Source organism: Polyodon spathula, chromosome 38 (assembly GCF_017654505.1).
Source record: "Polyodon spathula isolate WHYD16114869_AA chromosome 38, ASM1765450v1, whole genome shotgun sequence".
Lineage (NCBI taxonomy): Eukaryota > Metazoa > Chordata > Actinopteri > Acipenseriformes > Polyodontidae > Polyodon > Polyodon spathula.
The window spans coordinates 3,332,858-3,339,145 of NC_054571.1; positions in this window are offsets into that span (position 1 = coordinate 3,332,858).

Genomic DNA, 6,288 nt, shown 5'->3' on the forward strand with positions numbered 1-6,288 from the left:
TATTTTTAAATACTATATAGTACATATACATTTAGTCTCTTCAGATCTGTAGTCTTGTGTAACTTTTTTTCAGTACTGGAAACATCTAAAAATAATAATAATAATAATAATAATAATAATAATAATAATAATAATAATAATAATAATAATAAAACAAATACCTTCACTGCTCATTTCTTGGAAAGACGTCAACCTATCTGAATTTTATTCATTGTGGTTTTCTTTCGACTCTGGATGGATGCTTACTTTTAATTTCTGTTAATAATGTTTCATTATGTTTTCATGCCTGTGCAGTGTCTGTTTACGATTGTGGATTATAGTCACATGGGATATTATGTGCAGTAATTTCCCCGTGTTCTGGGTCTGTGCCTCGTTTGAAGAGAACCCATACAACCCACAGTGAGTGACACACTCTTCACCTTCATTGTGCTGTAGTGTGCAGGTTGAAAAAGCAGAGCAACCAAATGGTTACATAAAGCATTGCCAGCAGCACAGAAACAAATGAAGTTCTTTTACACCGATGGGCTTCTTATCTGTCTGCAGTGTAATCTGGACGCACAGCCATTTTACAAGTGATTCACGGGCCAGTAAACACAAAATTATTTTATCCAGGATACAAAAAAAAAAAAAAGTTCAACTAAAATGAACATTATTAAATCAGGCCAGTCAGAAACCACAGTAGATAACAGCAGACAGAAGGAAAGTCAGGAAAGTGATAATCAAGAACAGGAACATGAACTGAACTCCCTAGTTTCTGCTTAAGTAAGCTGCAGTGTGTGGGGTTGCTCATTGTTCCTCATGGGTGTGTAACATCTAGCTCTCACTGCAGCATCTTGGTTCACAGTGCTTGAGACTACACATACACACGCAGGAGAAAAGACATATAAACAACCTGACTGGCAACTGTCTTAAACGAAAGGAAATAAAATGTATTAAACTTGTAAACTTGAGTCAAGCTCAGGGTAGATAGCACTGGAAACATAATAAATTACACTGACATATCTTTATGTAAAATGATATCTTTATGTAGAACGAGTTACAATATAGTTTTGTAAAATCGTACTTTTATGTAATTGACACCTTTGCAGTTAAAAAAATACCCCTCAAAGTAGAATTTGTGTCCCTTGTCCAGCTGTGAGCGTTTTGCCCTAGGATGTTTACTGACGTGCTGGACCACACCAGAAGTGCCAAACCTGGGAAAAGGGATCAGAGACTGCGTTAAAAAAAATCAGTGATCCGTGATGAATGATGTTATAGTGAGTGAAATTGTTATGTGATAATATAAGGATTGATATTTTGTGTCTGTATGTAATGTGTAGATGTCAGCTGAAGCTGAAAAAGGCAGAAACAAACTCCCCTCCTCACCAAACAGCGCCACCTACTGCACAATCTGTGCAACCTTGCAACCAGCCATTTAATTTAGAAAATTGTACATTCCCTGGCACAGTCAACTTCATTAATTACTCAAAATAATGTATATAGTTTAGACAAATACTTAAAATATTCTGATTTATTATATTTGAACTTTTAAATATTTTGTTTATCTATTAAATTCATTGAAACTGTTACATTTATTGGTACTGTTTTTCCTAGCGTAGTAATATAGTGTAGTAATATATTTTGGAAAAAAAGTAAACCTAAATTCATTTTTAAATAAAAATGTGTCTATAAACTAGTAACCCATTTTATAAGCGCAGTAAGCACTCCAGGGTGTTGGTTGTGCTAGAATAACCGCACTTCCAGGGGCTACAGGCACTTGGTATACGGTCTCGTGCCTTACTATGCCCCTGGGCGTGGGGTTATTCTAGCACAACCAACACCCTGGAGTGTCATATTGTTTACTTGTTGCTGACATAAACATTTCCTGTTGCAAAATTAACTTGGGATAGAAAAGTTCAAGAACTCTGTGTAACACATCAGTGGGCCCATCACTTTAGTTCCTGGTGCCCAGAGCAGTCCAGGGTTGGCAACAGATAGTAATGAGTTTGAAAATGAGTTTGAAAGTGTTTGAAAAACGTGAAATCCCAGAAGCTGCATGCATTGTCTCGCCCTCCCAGTATCCTAGCACTGCTTTTCCATGACTGGCGGGTTTTAAAGGCCACTACATTCCCTTTCATGATCTCTTCAAGTACAATAACAAAGAACAAGAAGCGCAGCATTGAAGTATCTGCATAGAGGGAGCAATATTGTTTCTATACAAATAGCTTTGGTTATACCTTTGTTTTGTACGAGGAAGATCATCCTTCCCTACCAATAATATTTTGTTTGGGTGATTTGATTACTCACCTAGCCTTTTGCAAATTAAAAATAGGGTTGAAGATGAAATGTATTTTGTATGAGAATTGCTTACTGTTAGCAAAGGGATCTTTGAACCACTGGACCTACGGAAACCGCCCTAGAAATGAACAAAGACAAAAGAAAACATGGATCAGGCATCTGTAATATGAACTTAGCTGATCTACATAGAATGTGGGGCATCAGTTCAGTGCAACGATTCAGAAGATTGATTTATTTCATTCAGTAATCCTACCTGGATTACTTGGTTTTATTTCTGTTTTCCCTTGTGTGTTTTATCACTGTTAACACATGCTTGTAACTGATTGATAATCATTAATAAATATTTTAATGTTTGAATTATAATCCCCATTCGTGTCCTCCACCAGCGTGTAAATCCAACTTTTGTCACCATGATGTACGGAATTATAAATATCGTTGTCTACGGTTTTTACAAAACTTAATAAAATAACATGTGTTTACTTCAGTTCTCAGCCCGGTAAAGACAGCTAACAATCACAAACAAAGAGAACAACAATTAAAAGCATAGTTTATGACTGACAGACCTTCTGGTTTAAACAAGTTATGAGTATTTAACTCAGAGAGTTTTGGCGCCCCTGTGTCACGACCTGAATAATATGGAATAAAGCATCCAACTAAAACTTTCATACAGAATATGATCTTTATCAACATTACAAAATCAAAAAGGTTGCATTTTTACCCAAGTTAGAGTCATAGCCACGAGGTGTGCATTATCACTGCACGAGGTGTGCATTATCACTGCACGAGGTGTGCATTATCACTGCACGAGGTGTGCATTATCACTGCACGAGGTGTGCATTATCACTGCACGAGGTGTGCATTATCCTGGGTAGTAAGTGTTATTTCAATTGCTTATGGTGTGCATTATCACTGCACAAACTTTGTGTGCATTATCAAAATTGCACGAGGTGTGCATAAAGTCAGAAAAAAACAACATATGAATCCAAATTAACATGTGTAATACAAAAATACTACAAAAGATTTAGGTGTGCATTATCACTGCATTATACTGTAAATATATTATCACTGCACGAGGTGTGCATTATCACTGCACGAGGTGTGCATTATCACTGCACGAGGTGTGCATTATCACTGCACGAGGTGTGCATTATCACTGCACGAGGTGTGCATTATCACTGCACGAGGTGTGCATTATCATTGCACGAGGTGTGCATTATCACTGCACGAGGTGTGCATTATCACTGCACGAGGTGTGCATTATCACTGCATGAGGATTACAATGAGGCCTTCCCGATAATTTTACAGTTTTCATTCCGGTACAACAAAATCAATTTCATTATACAAAATATGACTTTTATAGAGTCCATTACCCTTCTAGTAGCTAGCAGTGTTTCATTAGAACCCATTAATAAGGTTATTTACACATACCTGAATAATATGGAATAAAGCACACATCATCATACTAATGCACCTATTGTACTGTGTGCCCCACATCTGCACACCTCTAATAGGAAATGTGGCTACTTCTGTTTCAGAGTTTAAAAGCTACTCTGTTAGTGTACACAAGGCTATACAAAGCAAGAGGACTGGTTTATACTTGATCCATTGTGAATGACCTCCATGATCTATTAGTGACAGTGTGAAAGAAAGCAGAAGTGAGAGAGAGGAGAGTGGATAAGCTCTATACAACCCTGCTGTGAATCTGAAGTGACCCTTCCTGAGAATCTCACAATGTGTTGGGCTTTTAATTGGTTCTGAGCAGACGATTCCTGCCCTGAACATCACTGAATCAAAGTGTTAAGCAGATTTGCAGTCTTTTGGATGATTTTTCCATAACCCCAGTGCATAGTGTTAGTGTCCTGGATTGCTAATAGGTCAGTTATCTAGCCGTGTTCAGCATTAATGCCTGAATGAGTCAGCTGGTGTGCTGTGTTGAGTTGATTCTTTCTTAATTGGACTGCACGAGCAGTCTGCTGTTTTGAAGTGGAGTTATTAAACAGACATATTTAACAAAAATAAATCTCAATTATTTCCTAGAACCAACAATTTTATTCTAGTCAGAACGAAACTTCTCTTTCTTGAAAGTTATACTATAAAACAATTTTCATTAAGGAACCGAAACTGGCCTTTTACCAATTAAATGCAAATCTGCTAAGTGTTCCATTGAGAACCTGTAAGACTGGTGCTTCTTGCCTTTCTGTTTGTTGTACTTAAAACCATTTGACTACAATTTAACAGCATAGTTTACATGGAGCAGATGAATAGTTATTTCATTATTCATTATTTGTCAAATTTAAATTCAATCTATATATACACATCCCCTCGGCTACAAGTATACATTTTTTTTTTCTTTTTAAACATGATGGCTTTCATGAGAATGGAGCTATATTACATTAAGCAAACCTTCATGATGGCTTGTCTATGCAGCCGTCGTCAGTTGTGCCACTGTGCAGTGTCATTTTGCATGTAATGTGAGCTCAGTGGCAGGTAATGTGAGCGCAATGCCATAACACTGTAGTCGTCGTTGTTTTCTGACAGGGAGGTCGTTAAGGACGTTCGGTCGCCAGTTTGATGACATTAGTTGTGTTCTCATATGTAACAGAGAAGACCCTGAGAAGGCTGTCAGCTTCATTAATCACTGCCCAACACACGCTTTTGCAAGAGGTACAAATGGAATCCATCCGCAGTCCCCAGACGTCATCAAATGGCTTTTCAAACTCAACGCACAGCTATAAAGTTATCCATTGCTTTTCAAATGCTATACAATATAATAGTTTTTTATACAAAAGAGAGAGACTGGCACAGCATGCTGGGTACCATGCACACAACTCATGTATTCTGGCTGTGCAAGCACTCCGATTCTATGAGTAATTCCCTTTGGGTAATTCCTGTTTTTGTCACCAGGAAACCTATTAATAAATGTATTCATTTCACAACAAGAAAAGCTGCCTTTTCCACACCTAGAAAATAGAGTGATTTGAATGAAGGCTATTTAGTAGCCAGTTTTCGTTTTGGTCAGGGCACCGACTTTACTGCCGTACTGAGGCCTTAAACCGACACGAAAAACGGAGGCTACTGCTGTGTCTACTGCTATGTTTATGTTGTGGTTAATCAGAGGGAATGCTTTGTTTGAAGTTGTGTAATTAACACACTTTATTCCAGCCCTTGTGTACAGCTATGACACATACAGACACACTGCCAAAGTGGGAATTAGTGCACAGGTGTAGAGCAGGTGCAGTAATCCAACAGTGAAGACAGGCCACAAAGTACGTCAACCATGACCCCTTGATTAACGAATGCAACCGCTCCTCCAATCTGTGCCTGCCACATCGTTTCCCTTCCGGGTCGATGATTTAGTGTACCGTAGCTCCGCCCCTTTTCTAGATGGTCGACATCCGCCTAACTCTGGGAATTAATTGTCGGGCCATCCAGTCTAAGTACTCTGTTCCCTTTACACAGTGCCCTCACAGGTCGGGAGGGTGATCTAACACCAAGAATCATTCTATCTCTGTCACACACACACACACACAGTATTTTATTTGCATAGCATCCAAATATGTGGCACAGTTATAACTGATCTTAACAAGCTCAAATGATTAGATACAAGTAAGGCTACAGTAATAGCTATTCACATTGGTATAGAATTTCTCCTGGTTTGTATTTATTAAGGGATGATTACTGGTTGTGAAAACTTTTAGATCATTGTAGTCATTCTTTCACAGTAGGTTGTCAAACTGAACAGACAGAAGCACTGTCATTTTGAGCAGATTGACGTTCATTTCTGTTGGCTAATCCTTGTTTAATAGAGGGATAACGATCCGTTGACAACTACAGTACAATTCAAGTAAAATAGCTACTGATAAATACATTTAGAATCTGTGAAGTACTAGGTGTGCCATGTAAAGTCCATTATAACTATAACGTGTATCTCTTAACGTTCATTAGAAGGATCTTTCGGTGTCACTAATTTCTAAAAGAGGTGTACAATCAGATACAAATATTGCTTTGATT